General features: G+C 43.8%; 1 long non-coding RNA gene across 1 annotated transcript; it reads right to left on the reverse strand.

Annotated features, from left to right (window-relative positions):
• Positions 1 to 419: 419 nt before the first annotated feature.
• LOC107997878 (uncharacterized) lies at positions 420 to 18878 on the reverse strand. The gene is made up of 2 exons (XR_001766091.3): positions 18516 to 18878; positions 420 to 2354 (listed from the first exon to the last, which is right to left on the reverse strand). It is a non-coding gene; the product is annotated as an uncharacterized LOC107997878 (long non-coding RNA).
• Positions 18879 to 20095: the final 1217 nt, after the last annotated feature.

Consider the following 20095-nt stretch of genomic DNA (forward strand, 5'->3'; position numbering starts at 1 on the left):
CATTCCACCGCAGTGATCCGATTTCTCTTCGCGCGTAAACACAACGGTTGGGACGGAAAGGGCGGTGAAAAATTTGTCCCAGCGCAGCGGCAAGGAAGGAGAGAAGAAACATTACTTCTCCCCAGAAGTTAATTTCCTCGGTTTCTGGCGGTTCTTAAAGTTGAATGAATTTAATTAAACGGAATGGAGTCGAGGCGTGCAAATACCGCGCGAGTATTCGACATTGTCGACGCGACGTGGAAACGGCATTTAGACCTCGCCGATCTTTCGCCTGATTATTCATCGGGGAATCGTCCGGCGAGGGAGTAGGAGGGGATTGGTGGCGAAAAGTGTTGAACAGCTAACCAACAGGTTCGACGAACGACCCAGGGAGGGGAAAACTTTGGAAGGATTTACGGCCACCGGGGAGACGAGGTCGATTTACTTACGGCTATTTTTATTTTATTTATCAATCGGACGACGGTAATTTAAATATCGTAGTTTGTTGTTAGTTAACCGGTTAGTTGCAACGATAACGGGTTATTAATTATTCCGTTATCGTTGTACGTATACAATTGGTAGATAATTTACAGAGGGGTGATGCACGCTTCCGTTAAATAATTCATAGTAATTTCTCGAATCGTACAATTTTGTAACGCTAGAAGAATAATACATAATGCGGATACAAAGGTATAAGTTTATAAAGCATAGAGCGAGAATTAATTACGGTTCCCCGAGCTAATCGAACACCGTTTCGTCGCGGATAAATTATTATTATTATAAATCGTATATATATATATATCCACCTACGATAGAACAAATTCTGTTTCAATTTAACGGATCGATCGCGTCTCGATTCTGGCCGGCAATTAGAATTAAACGGATTCGCGCATCCTCGGATTTTCCGCGGGTCGAATGAAAGGAAGAAAAAAAGAAAATCGGAATCGTTAGCCTGACAATTATCCACCAACTTTTGACGAAGATTGTACATAATATAAACGATCTCGTTAATTTATTTGCGCCTCATGGAGCAGAAAATTTAATATGGAATAACGTATAATTTTAATTAACGTAACGGTAATTATAAAACGTAATTACATACGTAAATAGCATCGACGATTAAGTGTATTCGATATGCAGTGTTAAATCGATCGACGCAATAACGCGTAAAATTAAGGCTCGTGAAATATCGATTTTCGAAGAACGCAGCGTTCGCTTGAAATTTCTTTAAGTGAAAAGAAAAAAGGCAGACTACGAGGAGATGATCCTATCGTTTTGGAGTACATTTTTACAGGCGGATCGAAATTTCTTCGATCCCGTAGCGACGATTCGTTGCCAAGATTTACCTCGATTTAATCCACCTGTTGGCGAAATAAATCCACGATCCCTAACTTTTTGAATTTCGTTTCAATCCGGGCGGCGGTAAATCTTGGACGATCGCTTCATTCGTTGCCAATTTCTCACGCGGCCGTTCACCAAGAAGCGTCCTACTCGCGATCGACGATAATTGGAGCGAGTCTTTCCCTTCTCTGAACGAAAGACAAATAGTTTTCACGAAATATTCTCGTGAGATTCGTTAAGAGGAATATTCTCACGCGCGTTCGAATTCGATCGGAGGGAAAAAGTTGAGACGACGGTTCGTTCGAGTTCGACGTAGACTTGCCGTTCAATCGTCGCGGCTCTCACAATGCGGGACGTAATTACGTTACGTTAATTAATCCGCCTCTCTCTCTCTCTTCACGCTACTTTCGCCGTTTGCCAACGCCCCGAGCTCTTTTAATTCGAAAGGAACCTCCCCCTCGATGAAACGGAAATGAGTTACCTTGCTTCCGTTTGCACAAGATTTCACGGTGAATTTACGAATCCCTCCCCTTCTCCTCGCTTCTGCCAGACGTTCGCCGACGATTCACCAACCGCGTCCAATATCTCGGTCGGTAAGGTAGGAGGAGGAGGAGGGATCTCTCCACCGCTTTTTCTTCCCTTCGATCGAGGGTGCAAAATTTCACTCCCGAGTAATCGTGGCCGCGTAAAGGGGGGTATTTACGAGGGAAAGTTTCAATTTAGAAACTCCTCCCTCTTTCTCTCTTGTTTCGATCGAATTCGTCGATCACGGGCAATTAATAAAGGAGAGTCCCGTCGCTTCTCTCGAGATCTTTCCATTAAAATTTCTATTAAGAAGTGGGCCGAGGTCGCAGTTAGGCTCGATAGATTTCAGGTATCGATAATAAGGGATCCCTCTCCCTTTCTCGTGCCGACACGACGAAACCAAGAAGCTTCTCCATCACGAGTCCTCTTCTCCAGGGAATTGCCATTCGAGAGAGACGATGCGAAGCGTGGCGGGACGGAAGTTTTCGAGATGCGATCGAAAGTGTGTTCTAATAAAAATAAAATTAATCGATAAATTTATTATTATTCTAGCTAATAATAATTTGAATTTTAACATAATAATAATATTTCTGTCCTTGAATCGACTATATATATTATTTACAATTTAATTCTCATCAAATACTCTCCGCTGGATAGAGTTTGAAGAAATTGCAAAATGGCGAGCAAAAATGTGACACACTGCGTGGAAGATTCGAAGGGGTGGAGAGGAGGGAAATTTAGAAATTTGATCTTTGGACGATCCCTCCTTTCCCTTTTTTTCTCCGTTTTCATAGCAGAATCGATACTGTTTTTTCGATGAGATAAAAAACAAGGGAGGATCACGTTTCGATGGAACGAATTCCCGAGGACGTAAGGTGTTTCGCCCTTGTTTCCATTCGAAACCGTATACTTGCGCGAACAAAGAAAGAAAGTTGATTTTAACATCGTTGCGACATTATTTCATAATTGATACAGATTACTCGTTAACTAAATATATCCGTCCAGTGCTCCTCGTTTCCAAGGGAAAAGGAAAAGGAGAGGGCGTCTTCTTCCCCCAACAAGGATCTGGAAAACTTTCGAATCTTTACGGGAGTCATCGGGAGTAAATGATGGTTGGAAAGAAAAGGAAGGAGGGACAATCGATACGATCCTTCACGCCGGGCAAATATTTGAATCTCCCTCGATTCCTATCCAATTTCAATTTCTCCAATGGAGATATGATCCACGCGGAGAATCTTAGAAAAGGGAAACCAGTTGCGTCGCCCTTTCGACCCGCCTTTTCCAAATTCTCCAGTCGTCGTTGCGAAGAGGAAGAGAGTTTTTCAAATTTCGTCCCGCAAGAAATTCAATCTCGCCGCATCGCAACGGCTAAAAGCGTCCACCTCTGAGCAGCTCCTCAGTTTTTCCCTCGGCCATTAGACGAGCCCCCTTCCTCCTCCCCTTTTCTTTCCACCAAATCGAAGAAACAACTCCGCCGAATACTTGGCGGAAGCGGAAGCCCTGATTACGAGGCGTCCTCCTCCTCGAGGAGGAATAATCAGAGCGAAACGGAGGGAAGGAAGGACGCGTGAAAATAGGGAAGGAGGGGGGGATTGAATTTTTTCTCGCGATTAATTGATTCGTCAGGGCTGATCGTAAACAAAAGCTGCTCTTCTCAGAGGAGAAAGATAGAACCTTTCCGCGATCGCTTTGAAAATTGGGAGAGGAAAAGTGGCTCTTTCCTTCCTTCCTCTTTCTCTCTTTCCTTCCAGTGTTTTTCACTTGTCGAGGCGCACTCGAAACGGCGGTTCAGCCGAGTTTTCGTCGAGGGTTCGTTGCTCGCGTTTAAAACCAAGTTTATCAAACGAGCCTCTGACGCGAGATCGAAAATAGAACGGGGGGGTGCATTTATTTTCTTACGAGCCTGATTGTACAGGACAGACGCAAGAAAGTCACCCTTTAAATAATGGAATCTCTCTCTTTCTCCTACACGGAATCTCGTTAAGCGTAACCACAGAAGAGAGAGAGAGAGAGACAGGGAGCAGTCCAGCGGAACGTTTAATCTCGTTGCGATACAATTAGAATAATTCCCAGGCTGCGTATATTCTCCACGAATGAAACTTTCATCCCAGCTGGTGCAATTTATTTTGAAAAATTCGTATATTCGGAAATAGATTTACGATCGGCGAATCGTGAAAGAGCTCTCTTCCTTTCTTTTCGTCTAAATCCCCGTGAAAATGTTCCGCCGTAACGTCAAACGTGACTCGAGTCACCCGATATATCCGTTTGATTAATACATCCGGCTCGTTCCACGGCGCAGTTCATTTTCCACCGGTGTATGATTCAACGAATCCTCTATTCGAATATCCGCCGCATATCGCTTCGAATTTGCGCATAAATTACGATCGAGAGCCGCCTCTTTTATCCTTTAACGAGCGAATTATTCGATCGCGAGAAATATTCGAAATATTTGTGTACAAGGGAGAATTTGGACGCAGAAAGTTTGGAATACACGCGGTGGCGGAATAATCGGTCGGTTTAAAGTGGAAAAGGAATCGATTTTTACTTTCTTCCTTTTCTATTTCGAGATATAACGGATTAAACGGAATATTTTCCCTGGACCCGTGTTTGCGTTCCATACAGTTCATCCTTCTGATCGCCGATCTTTATTCCCCCGTTTTTCTTTAATCAAATAAAGGTTTCGAATTTTTCATCCGGATTCGGGCCTCTGTTTCGCCGATTGAGCCGTAGAATTGAAGCGAAACGGGGCCGGGATCGGGGGAACGAGAAGATAAAGAAAAAGAAAAGAATATAACAAAAATACGCCCCCGTAGAAATTCGGGTAAATAATGGAGATCGGTGGCGAAACTGGGTTGAGCCGGGTTTAATCGGCCGCGTAACTCGGCTCCGTGTTTATAGCAATTAACCGAGCATTAACGCGCTGTCGTTAATGATTTATATCTGCGAGATACGAATGCTTTCTCGCTTCGAGCCGATATATTTTCCCCGAAATCGGTTTTAAACGGCGATCCCGCGGGAACACGGGAAAAGCGAAGGTAAAAAGAAGAATAAAATAAAAGAGAGAGAGCAATAAGAAGGAAAAGCGTTCTTAGACCCCCGAGGGGAATATTATGCAAAGTGGGAAACAGATGCACGAGTCTCCCGAGTATGATGCTCTTATTTTTCGGCCCGCCGTCTCGCTTCCCATTCGAGCAGGGACAGGTGGAAAAAAAAGGAAAAAGGAAGAAAGAAAGAGTCGAGAAAACGGACAGGGAACGAGGCTGTATATAACGTCTTCCATCTTCTCTGTTTCGAGGAAGAAGGCAACGTTATCGTCGATACATCGAGGAGGATAGCAGCGATCACTAATTGTATTAAATATTTCTCCTGCATCTGGATACGAACGGGGATACCAACAGGTGTTCGATGGAAATTGGTCGGGCACAACTGTGCGCATATTTATGAAAAGCCCGCGCTCCATTCCGACATCGTATAGGCCGTTAAAGGGAACAACGGTATAACCGGTTTTTTCTCGTCCGCTAATTTCGCCCCCGCCCCCTGCACCGTCCCATCGCGACGCGTCCACCAAATTTTCCACCCAATTAGCGGGGATTAGGCAATTAACGCGATTATACACGCAGCAGATCCCGTTAGCGTAGGTAACGAGGGGCGTAAAACGGGAATAAAAAGCGCGCGTGCGAGCTGTACGCGAAGTGGCGCGAGTCGCGGCGTTGCAAGATGTTTGAAAAATCCTTCTTGGCGTTTCATTTCCGCGAAATGATGGAGTACGATTTTAATGAGAACGAGCAAAGTGTTTACCGGTTAAAAAAAGAGGAGAGGAGAGGGGAAAAAAAAGAACTCGCGCACTCGAACGATTTCATTCGAAACGAGCGGCGGCAAAACGGCGGTGAAAATCCTTGAAAAGCTAAAGAGGGAGGGGGGAAAAAGAGAAAATAGAGCGGAACGAGCCCGGACGCTTTTAACGCGAAATTTCCTCCCCGAAGGAAGGACGGGTGAAAATTTTTTAACCGCGGCAAAATTTCTCTATCGTTAACGAACTTTCATGCCGAGTTTCGTAGTACCGGATCCGGACGTTGTTTTCGTACAGCCTCCTCGGTGCGCGTATCGTGCACGGCCGAGGAGAGCCGGCTATGAATAACATTAGCGGGTGGAGGAGGAGGAGGAAAATGTCAACGTTCCAACGGCCGAGTTCGGTCTTATGCGCGGCGACGAGAAACAACCGGTTGCCTGGCCCCTGCCCCCCACCACAGCGGCAATTTTGCCCTCGAGCGACGCGTCATTGCGCCGCTCCCGCGCATTATGAACGCGCATTAAGTATGCATAGATATAATCAGCAGTGGCCGCTCGCCTAACCGCGCGCGTCGATCAAACTTTCTTTCCCTCTTCGTTCCGCTCGCTCGATCGATCCACCGGCCACCGATAAATTCATTTCCCTCCACTTTCGGGACGCGCCGCCGAAACGTGTTCATTCACAGCTTCGTCCAATGTCGTTAATGAACGACGATTCGTCGGCGTCCCGCATTTGTGGGGAGTGGGGGAAGGGGAATATCGATCGATCGTGTACGGTGGCGAGGAGATAAATAGTGGCGCGAATCGAAAACACGAGCGTCCAAAACTCAGCCTAGAATTTGTAGTAGATATTTGTGCACCACGGTCCCCTTAATGTCCGCTTAACGTTAATTCCTTCTCTGTAACAAACATTGTGACATGTACGAATTTTTGGAAACGGAATAAGATATCGATTGGATTAATTAGTTATCCAAGTTATCGAAGAATTTGTCCACCTCGAAAAGATTGTGTCTCCCTGGAGAAATAAAGAACCCAAACCACGATCCTTTTTGCCTGTCCACATTACATAGCAACGACCCAATTGCATCGAAGCCGAAGTTAAGCGGGAAGACTCGGCGCTACGTGATTCGCGGGATATCCGCCGGCTATGCTCGATCGTCGAACACTTCGGGAACATCGAAGGGAAAAAGGAAGGGTGGAGAAGAAATGGGACGTGAATAATAAAAGAAGAAGAAAAAACCATCGATCCTTCGCCGTTTAAACGAAGGCGTGACGACCCACACGGTTTTTTCGACCGATTCGAACGATAAGCTCGGCTATTCGAGTGAGAAAGAGGGGGAATTTCTCGAGGCGAAAAAACCTCTGGCGCGAGTACTTCGCCAGCTGCGCGTTCCGCATGCTCGATCCTTCCCCCTCCACCTCTCTCCTCACTGTGTACCCAGGGAAAGGAAAATCGTTTCACGCGGTAAGTGAGTAAAGAGTAAAGAAATGTTCCCGCCACATGACATTTTTGCCGAGAGGAGAGACTCTATTTGAAAATTCTATTTCCGTAACTTACACCGCGCCAAACTTGTCCGTGAAGTTTCAACGGGCGTTTGCTCTTCCAAGGCCAACCGGAAATACGTTATTTCGAAGGAAATTGATAGCGATTGAAATTCTCCTTCGATTACTCCTCTCGTCCGATATACGAATTAACGTACATTCGCTCCTCCTTTTTTCTTCTTTCTTTCAACTCTTGTTGATCGAATAAACTACGCGTGAATAACTTTTTATACGACTGGCTATTTTTACACGAACGCGCAGGCTTATCTATAATATTAGCATCGGTTTACGGCATCGTCCCAGACCCGTTTTTTAAACTACGTTTCGTCGGTCGATACACGGTCTCTTTTAAAACTTTTTTCTACATTTTTTTTACGTTCAATACGGACAGCCAAAGGAAGCATTTGCGTGCATATTATGCTTCGTTGTTTTGAAATAAAAGATGATAGCGCAAATGAGACTGCAGACGATACTGTTACGAAGGCTGCAGCTTTATCAAGGCTCGCTTGAAGAGAGTGGATGCCACTAGCGTTCCCAAGACAAGGGTACGTAATTACCCGATCAGGATGGGATGATATGTCGATCGATGAGTAAAGTTTGGGTTCCACAGGATTTCCTTCTCCAAGGACGTGAAAGAGGCTCGTCACTGGAGACGAGGCTCGGATTTTGTATCGAAACGTGCATCGAAAACGCACTTGATTTAAGTACAATAACCGTCGCGAAGCCTGGACTTGACCCAAAGAAACTTCTTTCGAGTCCACTGTGGGCTCCTTTCTCAAGGTGAAACCATCGATTCCGCAAAATATTGCGGTCAGCTTGATAAATCGAAACGTAGCAGAAAAAATCGCGACAATGCAAAACCGCGCGTTGACTGAAAAGCTGTTACAGTTTGATTGGCAATCTTGCTCTATAAAAAACTCTCTCCGTGAAACAGGGACGCACCTCGAGGAATATTTTGCAAATAAACCTCGACAATTTTGAAAAAAAGGCTTGAAAGATGGAAGAAGGTGATAGAGCAGAACGGTTCGTAAATCTTAAACAACAGATATCGTGTATCAAAGAAAAGAAAGAAACTTATTGGACAGCTATTCGCACACCCATCGATATTGATTAACGAAACAATAGGAAATCCCGTTCGTTTGGCTTGGATGGAGAAGAGGGGATTAAAGTTTACGATGATATTTCAGCGAACATGTATCGCGCGATAAAATCCAATTCGAAAGAATAAATAATAATCGGTAATATCGGGAGGAGGGGATCGTATCGATTTGCAATTTCCGTTTGCATCGGAATTCCCCCGCGGATGGTAAATATCGTTGGAAGGAAAAATATCGATTTTTTCGAATTGTTGAAACGAATTGTTGGACGAGGCTCGATACGTCGCTTGGAAATTCTAATTTCTGAATTCACGGAACAGAGGGTTGAGAATGAACGTTTTTCTTAATCGAGAAAAATATACTCGTTAATACGTCATGGGGAATCGTTGATCGATTTGAAGAGAAGGAGGACAGCGCAAAACTTGCGGCAGAATTAAAATATGCTCGTTACTAATGGATCTTACTACTCGAGGTGAGGTAATAGGGCTTCGTCTTCTTTTAAACTTGAAATCTAGGACATCTAGCGAGGGGGAAAGGAAGCAGCCCCGAAAACGAACGGAGATGAATGTGCGAAAAGATATATATATATATATATATATATATCTTCGATATTTTCGAACTTTTCGCTCTCCGACTCGTTAAGAACAATGCACTCATATTCAGAGGACGGGGAAGAAACTTTCGAAGGTTCGAAAGGGAAGAGAAAAATCTGAACTGACTTTTTTTTTTCGTTTAATTTTAATCAAGAGTTTGTTCATTACTCGCGCGTTCCACTCGGCAAAAATGCAAATAGACACAGAGATTTTTGGTCCCCGATCGATCGGCCCGCCTCCATTTCCTTTTTTCCAAAATCGTGCGTGTAATTTCCGAGTTTAATTAACGAACTCGAAACACAGCTGGTAATCGTTTTTTTTCTCCTCCCCCTCCTTTTTATTTCATATTTCGCGAAATTGAAACGAATATATATATATATATATATATACACGGGCGAAAAGATCGCCTCCGTTCGAAACATTGGCAATTAAAGTTGGCGCGGAGGAAGGAGATTCGAAGGAATCTCGGAGGAATCGCGACGAGGTACGATTGTTTCAAAAAATCGTGTCTTGAAATTTTTACGATATTATTATTATTATTATCATCATCGTAATAATCGTCGCGTTAGTAGTTGAATAGTTAAAAAACGCTTCACGCTTTTCTTTCGTTTCCCCCACCCCCCAATCTCTGGTTCGCAACGAAACACTCAACGAGATCGCGAGACGAGCAAATAAAATAATACGATACCGCGCTCCAATTATCAAACGTACGTATAGATACGTGCTGCACTTTCCTTCCTCCCTCCCTCCCTCCCTTCTCGTTAACGTTATATAATCGTTAATACCGTAAACCGAGAATCTCGAAGACTACCGAGGCTCGTTTGCGTTATCGATCGAGGAGCCCGTGTTACACTCCCACGCTTAATACAAAATTGCAAAAGCAAAAATTATTTCCTCGATCTCGATAAAAGGAGCAAGCGTTTACTTTACTTTTCGTGTTGTTGTTCTGAAAATAAAGAAAGAAAGAAAAAAAATCATAGATTTCGAAGAAAAGAAACGTTGGCAATTCGAAGGGAATTCGTCTACAGGTTGTAGAATCGTTGTTGAAATAGAAAGATATATCCGCGACGCAACGACTCGGCGTGTCGGCGTAGCTGGCGGAATCTGGTGGCGAGATTGGTAACGAGGGACCGATAGTCGCGATGTTTTACGATTGGGAATACGTACCAAGGCTCGAAATGGATCTGGGGAGCGTAGATAAACGCGGGATAGATGGAAATGGGATTGGATAATAGTACGCGTCCCTAAGCACGTTTAAAACGACGACAAGTATACTCTCCTCGTAGAGTGTAGCTAAGTATCTTATCCATTTTGCGCCAACTTTTGTTAACATTCCCTCCTCCTCCTCCTCCTCTCATGATTTTCGTTTCCCTTCCTCCGTTCCCTCCCTCCATTTACTACCCATTTACGACGGTGGAATCGTAAAAAAAAAAAATAAAGCTGCGCGAGTATTAAAGAAAAGGAAGAGAAGAACAGGCGATTAATCTTGTCCAGATATTTCAGCGGGGCGAAGTGTCAGTTGGGTGATTAATACTCCGCCCGGTGTGTCAACTTAGCTCCACGCCATTCCTAACGTTGGCAAACCGTTAGGAAGCGACAGTATTTTCAACGATATCTCGCCGAATCCTCGACCAATCCCGTTCAATAATCATTCATATCGTCGTTAATCGTTCACCCGGACGACGAAAACTTCGTACGTAACATATATATATACATATATATATACACGCTACGAATCGATTAGCAGTGTAACAGGCGGATCTAGGGACTGTGTACTACAACCGTGCGACGAGCTATCGGTGGCCGTTCGTCCATTTGATGTCACTTGGCCGAGCGTGCGAGAGGACCACCGCGGAAATTAATTAAATTATTTTCAACCGCGGCGCGATTTAGCCAAACGGTTACGACAAACAGATTTTAACGAGGGGTCGGGGGGGGGAGGAGAGCCTTCGACCGGAATCAATCCGGTATACCAAAGTATTTCCGATATACGCCGAGTTTCGTTTCCAAAGTTAAATATTTTTATTATTCCCCTCTCCCAATTTTCTCCCCTTCCTTCCTCGACTCGCGTTTCGTTTCGACTTCGGCGCGGCGACGGCCAGAGAAACGAGTTTCTTTTCTCAAAAGGAGAAAAATATGTGCGCGATCGGGAACGATCATCCAACATTTTCCAATTCATCACGTTCGAAAAAGCTCGGGACGAGGGAATGCAATTTCGATCTTAGGGAGGGAGCGTGTTTTTTTTTCCTTTTTCTTTTTTTTTCTTTCGCCGGGGGATCGACGCTTCGAAAATATGACGGTTAATCAAAGTAATGGGAGTTTTTTTCAAGTCCCGCTCGGAAACACGGATCCGCGATGCGAGGTTCGCGAAATTGAAAATCGCACTCCCCTTGATTACAGGATACTAATAATTGACGATCCGACTCGGGAAAACCGCTCGATGATCGAGCGAGCGATCGGGTTTAATTCGCTTCTCTCCCGTAATTTCGTTGTTTTCGCGGTCCGGTTGTCGCGCGAGTGAAGCGCCGCGCGCGAAGAAAGAAAGAAAGAAAGAAAAAAAAGGGAAAAGAGAAAAAGTAGGGGCATCGAGAGAAGGGGCAAAGGGATGTATAACGGCGCGACAGATACCGGACACCCTTCGACCCTCTGCGATCGACCGGCTGAAAGTTTAAACAGCCCTCCCCCTCCCCCGATCATTATGTTAATCCCCTTTATTCGCCGGCTGTAATTAGATTTTCAGCGTCATTCGCGTTTACCCCAGCGATCCCCTTTGATTGATCCCCATTGTGGACGCGTATCGAGTATTCCACGTGTTTGGACCGAGATCGATTCGATCCGATTCGTCTGGTCTCGGTCGCGTTAAAGCGCTCACACTTTTACGAGTTTGTTCTATAAAAGAGGGAGAGAGAGACTCGTTTAATAAATTGTTATGAATATCGGAATAAAAATCGAATCGCTATTTTTTTTCGAAAAATAAACATCTTCCCTTTTCGTGGGATAAAAGCGTCGGATGCGTCGAGGTGTCTCGTAAGGATGGGTTTTAAAACGGTTTTAGGAAAGTGCGTTTTACCTTTTTTCGTCGTCCTCGAAGAGGGTGCTCGGTGAAAACCTCGAGTAAAAAGCGAATCGAGCAAATTGATTTTTCTTTTCAAAGGACACGGGGTGGAGAGGAGGGAGAGGTTTGCTTCTTCTAACGCGATAGGAGAGGAAGAGGGGATACGCGGTTGAAAAATATCTTCGCGTATATCTTGTGTTATATACGCGAGAATAAGCAAGTTCATGCGTTAAAAAAGTACAAAAAAATATAACCTTTCTAATCTGAAATCTTATGGGAGCGTGTTTTGATTTGTTCCTACGGATTTCGATAAATAGGCAGATCGAGTGTCATACAACAATTCAACTATGGATTCGAATAATATGTTTGTACCGTAAAATAATTTATCTATGGATTTATATAAAGTGATGTATATGTTAACATTCTGGAATTTACTAAAACTTATTCCTCAGGTAAGATTTTATTGAATAAAAAGTTACACAATACGTACGTATTGTATTACATTACGCTAAAATTTATTTGAAATTGTATATACAAAAGTGTATCAGTATATTTATTTTCATCGAGGAGCTCCGCTAACGCAAGCGACATTGCAATACAGTGTTGCCACGCATCCAGCTGAGCGGCGTTCTCGCTCTTTCGACGTCTCGCTCTATCTAATACAAACTTATCGGAACTTTTTTCATCGTTTTGATGCCTAGGATCCACTTCCCAAAGATGTTCCACGTGTTTATTAACACTCTGTATATATACGCTCCCCGAGTTTCTAAGCAATCTTGCTTGGTTATATACCTCCATCTTGCTTGCTCATTCATACGTAAGTGCGTTGCCGTCGATGATTTCGCGCGAGGAGGAAGTAATTCGATCAAGTAACTCTTCGATTCTGTTTTTGTCTCTGGTTTTTGTCTCGATAAGACAAGTTGCTCGACTTAAGAAACCGAATAAAACCGGTTGATCGGATTCGATACAATACGTACATACGTGCGTACATACGTACGTAATTTAGCCAGGAGGGATAGATGGTGAACAAACTCATCAGCAGTTACGTAATTACACCACAAGTGAGAAACTGGTGAGGCGTGGAGGTTGCTTAATTGACATGATGATAATATCTTACGTAACGAGTTCCCGCTTTGGAGGAATCGAACGTTATTGTGACGTAACGAAGACGAACGCGATCTCGAGGCTCGATATTAAATTTCGAAACCCGTAAACCCGCATCTTCTCACCGTTTATTAAAAATCGATTTCCATATCGAACGTCCCATTCGGGGGACGTTTAATCCACCGTCGTAAATCTTTTCAATCTTTGAAACTCCACTTTATTTTTTTTTTTTTCTTTTTGCGCCCGATTCGACTTTTCCCGAGTCGGGCGAACCTCGAAACAAGACTTGTCGTCGACTCCACAAGCGGACGGTAATGCCAATACCGAGAATTAATACATCACAGCTTTTGATTCGAGAAGAAGAAGAAGGAATATCCGAGGAAAGGGGGAAAAGGTAGCGGGGAGTATAGCGTTCGAGAAAAATTGGATGCACGGTTGCAGCTGTTGATGACAGACGCGAAAAATTGAATGCGAAATCTTGTGTGTGACTAATGATTCAACGGGATGCAACGAGTTATCAGTAATCCGTATCCCCGCAGGGCATGTCGACCGCGTTGCTACGATTGACGCCGCCAATATGCTTCATTAAACCGGGCTTGTGAAACGACAAGAACGTCGATATCGATCTTCCGGATCAAGTATCGTCCCTTGCCACGTACCTTTCATGCTTAAATTTTTCTTTATCCCAATTTTCCCTCTTTCCGTAAATGTAACGTGAGAAAGTATCGAAAACTATATATATATGTGTGTGTGTGTGTGTGTAGATAGACAGATAGGAGGAATAGAGGAAATGGTTGAACGAACGGTTTACGATATTCGGTAATGAATATGCGGAAAAATCGAATATCGAAAAATTCGACCACCCATTTTCATATTCATCGCGATTGTAAAAACCGTGGCTCCCGTTGAAAGTATTCGAATTACGTTTTATGAGATAAACGAAAATTTTGTTTGTTTAAACCGCTATAGCATCAATTGCACGCGTGTAATTTTTTTTTTTATTGACAATAATAAATTTCGTTAAAATCTTTCGATCGTTGTATCGTTCTATCATTTGTTTCACAGAGAAAGAGAGAATAGATAAAGGATGAAACGAAATTAAAGACCATCGATTTTTATATCATCCGTTTCTGATTAAAAAAAAATAAAAATCAAGCAAAGATTAATCGAGCTCAGTATCTGTAACAAACTATTTTTTATTTTAAGCGAGAACGTGATTTAGTCGGATTCGAAAATTCGAAATATAAACCGAACACAGCGCACCGAGCTATATACCGAGGATGGAATAAAATTTGCGAGTATATATATGTGTAATCTAATTCTCGATCGGGCTTGTGTGTTGCGCCTCGATGTTTTTCAAAAACAATACCTTAAACAAAGATAGTTTTACTCTATGTTTTAATTCTATCTTCCCGAAAACAAAGCCCGTCCATTGTAATTCGATTACCCCTTGATTTGCATTCTTCTTTTGTACCATAAAGTTTTTCCACTAACTCGATTTTCACCATCGATTTCAATCCACGTTGCACACGCACACCTGCCAGCCAACGGTTTGTTTAACCGGAAAATTTTATTTTACCGGCTTAATAAACCGCCAATAATATCGCGCGTGATCAACGCCCCGTCGCCCTTCCTTCGATCGCGAATTTACTTTCTACTTCGAACAAGAATCTCGATAGAAAAAACCTTTCCCCTCGCCACACGAGACGTAGACAATAATAATAAGGCGGCGAATAATCGTCTCTCGGATTTTAGAGGGCTTGGATGTCAGCCGGAACGATGTCAACGAGACTTTTACCGTCGTCACGGCGATGCCGTAGGCAGAGCACGAAGCCGGCCGGTCCTTTCCGCCAAATAAAACAAAAGCCGTGGCGACCGCGTGCAGGAGTAGTTCACGCCACGACCGCAGCAGAGAACCGGCTGCCAACCAGAAACGTGTGTGCAGACGAATCCCTCGAGCACCGACCGACCAATTAACCTTCTCCCCACTCCTCTCTCCGCCGATCCCCATCCCTTCCACCTTACCTTACTCCCGCTCTTCCTTTCTCGCAAATTCTCTTCCCCCTCCTTTTTCTGTTCGACCCATCTAAGACGGTCGAGCGAATTTATACGATGCAAATTCTATTAGATTAGAAATTTAAGGAGGAACGAGTGAAGAGGAGAGAAAGATGAGATACGCGATGCAGGAACAGGAGTCCGCAGATTCGTCTCGACTGCGGTGAATTCCTGCCTCGTTTATTCTACGTGTAAATATTAAAGCGGAAAATATCGGATTGCGAGGGGAATGCGAGGGAAGCACGTCTCCTACTCCAGTGACGTTGTCATTCTCCCCCGAAGGCACAAGCTTACCTCAACGTAACACGGAGGCGCACGTGTATCATGCATGCATTTTATATATTACCGCCGCTTTCTCACAGTCGAACACACCGAAAAATTTTCAACTCCGCTTCCCGCACCCGCAATGAGCAAACTATTCCCCCGCTTGTTCTGCGTCCGTGTAACTTTTAAATCCGTTTAAAGCGTTCGACCGAATATCACAACCGAAATTAGTTGGAAGGAATATTTTTATGGAAATAAAAATCTCGAATTTTTCGAATCAAGATCTCGTTCTTCGAAGATAATTATTTTCCAGTCGTTGAGGAAAAGAAAAAGGTGATTTTTAATCGATCTCATTGGCAAAAACTCGAGACAAGTAACCTAACTGAAGTTGAACGAGTGAAGTTAGCTCGATAAGTCACCTCGATAATTTATACGAAAAACAGATCAGATTATAACAGCTAGGAATAAATGTTTATTCGAGCATGTTTTAATTAACGCCCAATTTCGAACTAAATAATAAAATTCCTAATAAATTCCACTCTTGGAAAGAAGGCATATCGAAAAAAGAATATCGTAAAATTTCAATGGGACGGTTTTCTTTATTTTCCCAAAATTTTAATCGTAAAACTTTTATTTTTTTTTTCCTCCACGTGAAAAATCGAGACTCACGACGAAAAATCTAAATCTAAATCTAGGCCGAGCTCGCGTAAAATCGAGTTTACACAAGTGGCTTCAAGGGAACCACGATAGCTTTCGCGAAAAACAGGCCAGTACAGCCTTCGAACGCGCGCCCCTCCAAAAGCGACTCTCGCAGCGAAGGGATATACGCCTGCACCGGCGAAATTCAGGATTATCCCGGATCTTGATCCACGTAAGAGCGGCGTGGGACACGCGTAATATGGGACGGTTCACGTACGAGGTTACGGTATTCGGAGGAAAGCCCAGTTAGGGCCGGCAATAAACTTTTAGTGGCCTTAGTCTCGGGGCGAGACTTACCGAGTACGGAATTCCGGTTTAAATTGAAAATTCCACGCCGCGAAAAGGCCGGGCAAACTTCCACCACGCGTACGTACCGTTAACGCGCGCCGTCAACCTCGAGCGGAATTAGAATCGCTCGCGAGAAATCCTTTTGAGACGCGAATCATGATCCGAGATAGTTTTGTTGGAATTCTTGTACATTTTTCCCCTCGAAATATTATATATATATAGACACGGGTATTTTATCAGAGGATAACGAAAACGACAATAATCGGTTGACAAGGATTGGACGGTAATGAGCGTCAATGGCTGCAGATCTGCCGCATTACACCAACTGAAACGCGACATAATAATGCGATATCGCGTGAATAGTGGACTACTCGCTTTCACCGGCCATACCCTCGAGGATCGAGTCCTGTGAGACGTAAGTAGATTGCGTGGAAACACGTGTGCGGGTATATATATATATATAGTGGGCCGTCAAGACCAAGAGAAATATGGACAAACGATCAGAGCGGAAGAATGGATGGAAATGGAATCTTCGAATTCGAATATTACGCTCGGAAAGGATAGGAGGCGTTTCTTCGTCGCGTGTTCCAGGCGAGGTTGAAAGCCTCTTTGTTGGATGAACGATCGTGGGAAAGGGCAGAGAGAGAGAGAGCTAATTGTGCGATGCAACGAAGGGAAAACTTTTTAACGATGGAGGATGTTGAAAAGGAGGAGGAAGTTTAATCAAAAGAGACGCGAGACGCTCGTCTTATTGCGTCGTTAAGGTAATTCTTTTCGAAATCTTTAAGCGATTGTGCGCAAAAACGAGACGGTTAAAAATGTAACAAACATGGATACATTTATATATCTCGCACAGAAGAAATGCAAAGAAGAGGAAAAAAGAGAAGAAAAAAAGATGAGCTTCTCGAAGGAAACGTTAAGTTGATATCACGGGTAAAAGAGGGGGGAGGGGGGGAGGAGAAAAGAAAGAAAGAAAAGCTGCAAAAGAGGTGTACACCTTAACGAGATAACCAGCTGGTTTGCGTTGGGAACTAAAATATATAGGAAACTAGCGAGAATAAACCGAATACCGTCGCAAATGGTTTCTTTAATGAAAGAAACAAATAAGCTAATAAATAGAAAAAGAGGAGGAAGGAAATAAAACGCGTCGACAGCAGAACAGAATAAGGAGAAAAATAAAAGAGCGAGAAAGAATCGACAAAGTTTCGTAATACATTGGATCGAAATAATAGTGCACGAAAATGGATGTAAACGAGTTACGAAAGATATCGAAGAATACGTCCGTTCCTAGATTTCTCCTCGTGTTTTCATTACCAAGTTATCCCCCCAGGGCTTCGTATCCAATTGTGTAATCTTTATGATAATAGAATCTGATTCGAGGATCTTTCTCTTCTCTTCTCCTCCCTGTCTTTTCCTTGCACTGATTTTTTCCCCCCCCTCGCGTCATATCCTTGCAACCGCGCTCGTCCAATCAAGGATTCGAGCTTTCGTCTTGTTCAATCGAACCAGCACGAATAGAAGCGCATAACTCGACGCTCCGGTATTCACGGTTGGCTCGGCAGTCGATCCATCATCCATTCCGTCGCGAATCAATGTTCGAATTGGTTTAATATTAATTCAACTTGGCAAATCGAATCGAGCTTCCACGTCCATTCCACGATTGTCGTATCAACAAAGGAAAAACATTGCCTTCCACCTTCACGCGTATTGTTTTCCTTTTTTTTTTTCGTTCATTCCTTTTTTTTCTGTTTTCCATCGGTTCGAAAGCCACATCACACCACACGGCTGTTAGATACAAAAACAAAGAGACAGTGGTAGTGTGCTATGGGCAAACCACGACAAAATGGATACACCGGATAAGAGACGAGGTCAACGAAACGTTACAAACAGTGGATATGAAAATAGATGAGCCGGAGGAAATATAGTTTTTTTTTTTTTTTCCAACGAACATCGTTCGATGACATCCTCGAGCCAATAACCATTATTTTACCAGCACTCGATTTCTGCATCGATCATTCGCATTTCAACGACCTTTCTTTCCTTCGTCGACAATTTCCATTTCAAATTAACAACAAAATTAATTCCAACGAATTAAGAACCGATTTATACGATATAACAATTTCGTCCCTATCAACGAAACTAAGCAACGTGGGGAGGGAAAAATATATATATATATATACGTACAACTTTGCAGTTTGGTGGGAATAAAATTTCCATGCATTTCCTATAATGGCTTAAGTGCTTTCCTCCGCTGTCACGGCTTCCATTGAAACGTCGTCTCTCGCTTTTCGTCCGCTCGGTACATATCGGTTTGGACGTATGACGAAAATATCGCGGAGCCCCCGTTTCCCAGTGGCGGGCATCGACGGCAAACGACAGGAAACCGTTTTCTTGCCGGCGAAAATCTATCCAGTAGAAAGCTTTCTTGCCACTCCGAGCCGTATGTATACGCTTTGGTAAGGTGTCGTTGAAAAACGTGTGTCGCGCTTACGTAATCCTCGCTAGAGGACAAACCGTCATCGCCGCTCGCACGTACGTCTGTCGAATGCAGCGCCCAACGGTGGCGTTAAAGTGAAGCTTGCTATGAAAGTAGGCTTTCAATTATCGAGATTCGTTTCTTTCGCGAGGTCGAGGTTTATGACGAAATTAGAAGATGGGAAGATGGGAAGATGGCCTCTTCGAATAAAATTTCGGACAAAATTAAACGATTTTGAGGATGATGTATCGTACGGTGCGCGAAATGGAACAGTTTTTGAGTGGAACATTTTTCCCTTTTTTTTCTTTTTTTTGATATATGTATACATCATACAGAATTATGTTTTATATGGTGTTAGGAATATATATAGCCAGCCACGCGCGCGTATGCGTGTACGTACATGTGCGGGCGTGTACACGAGGACGGTTGAAAAATTATAGGCTGTCCGGTGGATTACAAATGGCACACAAGACCAAGTGGATTGCCGGATTGTCCGTTGTAATACGGTCAGTGACGAGCAAATACAGGTGCACGCCGGGATGACAATCGTCACCGTGTTCGCAGCCAAATACTTGTTAAGCGGATGAGATTCCGCTGCATCGGTTAAAGCATCCGGAATATTTAGCTCGATACCGATCGAGCAGCCCCGCTCCGCTCGTCAACATTACACCATTAACTTTTATTTTTAATAGTACTTTCGAGCATTGCAATAAAACTCGTTAATAAATATTATACTCTCTCTCTCTTTCTCTCTCCTCTTTTCTCCCTTCCCCCTTCCCCTCTTTTTTCTCCCTTTCGAAAACGAGATTGTCGAAAGCTCGAGGGGGGGAAAAGCACGTTAACTCGTTAACGACGAGGATGGAGTAGCTTGATTCAATCTGGATGATCGAAATGTCGAACGAAGATTACGTTAAACAAGGACGATCCGATAAATTGTTGGGACGGGGGTATAAAAAGGAGGGAGAAGGAGTGGAAATCTTTTCTCGGGAGCACGGTTACAGGGGCGATGCTTGCATTGGCGGATGGTTGTACCCATCTCAGTCTTCGCGAGCGTTGCAAGCGGCTTACGAGGGGGAGGGGAGTACGAGAAGACGCGTGGCGAAGTCTTAAGGTGTCCCTAATCCACTCGTGATCAGCAGCGTGCCGCCCAGCCTCTACTCTCTCACCGGTTGATCCCTGGAAATTGGATCGATAAGCTCCGTTCGGTCCACCGCCTCCGACTGGATCCAACCGACGTTCGTCGAGCTGCTTCCGCGATATTGCGACCGTTATTAGGTACGTTCTACCG

This window comes from Apis cerana, linkage group LG5 (assembly GCF_029169275.1).
Source record: "Apis cerana isolate GH-2021 linkage group LG5, AcerK_1.0, whole genome shotgun sequence".
NCBI lineage: Eukaryota > Metazoa > Arthropoda > Insecta > Hymenoptera > Apidae > Apis > Apis cerana.